The sequence below is a fragment of the Cebus imitator genome, unplaced genomic scaffold, assembly GCF_001604975.1.
Source record: "Cebus imitator isolate Cc_AM_T3 unplaced genomic scaffold, Cebus_imitator-1.0 Scaffold41, whole genome shotgun sequence".
NCBI lineage: Eukaryota > Metazoa > Chordata > Mammalia > Primates > Cebidae > Cebus > Cebus imitator.
Window position 1 is genome coordinate 7,056,993 of NW_016107356.1, and position 1,601 is coordinate 7,058,593.

The 1,601-nt window shown below is 49.9% G+C and overlaps 1 protein-coding gene across 1 annotated transcript in view; it reads left to right on the forward strand.

Moving 5' to 3' along the window:
• The window catches only part of RIPPLY3 (ripply transcriptional repressor 3), a 15,236-nt gene that overhangs the window by 10,154 nt on the left and 3,481 nt on the right, over positions 1-1,601 (forward strand). The window lies entirely within an intron of this gene.

Below are 1,601 nucleotides of genomic sequence, written 5' to 3' on the forward strand. Positions count from 1 at the left end.
TTTGGCAATGGAGTCTCTCTCTGTCACTCAGGCTGGAGTGCAGTGGCGAAATCTCGGCCCAACTGCAACTCCACCTCCCAGGTACAATCGATTCTCCTGCCTCAATTTCCCAAGTAGCTGGAATTAAAGATGCGGGCTGCCATGCCCAGCTAATATTTTTGTATTTTTAGTAGAGACGGGGTCTCACCATGTTGGCCAGTCTGGTCTCAAACTCCTGACCTCAGGTGATCCACCCGCCTTGGCCTCCCAAAGTGCTGGGATTACAGGTGTGAGCCACTGTGCCTGGCCTGTATTTTTACAGGCTCCCCAGGGGATCTTTTTTTTTTTTGTCTTTTTATTTTTTTCCTTTTTGTGGAGAACGAGGTCTTGCTTTATTGTCTTGAACTCCTGGGCTCAAGCTATCCTCCCGCCTCTGCCTCCCTAAGAGCTGGGATTACAGGCGTGAGCCACAGCGCCCAGCTCCCCACGAGATCTTAGCGTGCAGCCAGAGTTGAGAGGCACCACCCTGATTCATGCCCTACAGGCGTCCAGTCTCGCCACCTACCCACACTGGCCTCACAGACACCCTGCTACTGCCCCATTTTGTTTTTGTTGTTGTTGTTGTTGTGTTATGTTTTTGACATGGAGTCTTGCTGTGTCACCCAGGCTGGACTGCAATGCTGCAGTCTTGGTCACTGCAACTTCTGCCTCCCAGATTCAAGCGATTCTCCTGCCTCAGCCTCCAGAGTAGCTGGGACTACAGGCGCCGCCATACCCAGCTAATTTTTGTATTTTTAGCAGAGATGGGGTCTCACCATGTTGGCCAGGCTGGTCTTGAACTCCTGACCTCAGGTGATCCACCTGCCTTGGTCTCCCAAAGTGCTGGGATTAGAGGCGTGAACCGCCGTGCTCAGCCACCCTGTTTTTGATAGGGTGAAAATGCTGTGACTGCCGGGTGCAATGGCTCACGCCTGTAATCTTAGTACTTTAAGAGGCTGAGGTAGGCAGATCATGAGGTCAGGAGTTTGAGACCATCTTGGCCAACATGGTGAAACCCAATCTCTACTTAAAATACAAAAATTAGCTGGGCATGGCAGTGTGTGCCTGTAATCCCAGCTACTCAGAAGGCTGAGGCAGGAGAATCGCTTGAACCCAGGAGGCAGAGGCTGCAATGAGCTGAGATCGAGCCACTGCACTCCAGCCTGGCAACACAGTGAGACTGTCTCAAAAAAAAAAAAAGAAAGAAAGAAAGAAAATGCTGTGACTGACGAAGCATGAGCTGCAGCCATGCATTGCACACTGGATATACAATTTCACTTTATATTTTTACTACAGAAAATTTCAGGCATACACAAAAGTAGAGCCAATGGTACAGTGAGCCCCATGTACCTGTCACTGGCCTCAATAGTTATCAACGTTCTGAGCTGATCCTATTTATCACCCGCAACCGTGTTGTTGTTAGCATATTTTATTTATTCGTTTATTTATTTTGAGACAGGGTCTTCCTCTGTGGCCTAGGCCAGAATGCAGCCATGTCATCTCAGCTCACTGCAGCCTCCATCTCCCCAGCCTCCCATCTCAGCCTCTGAGTAGCTGGGACTACAGGCACACACCACCAGACC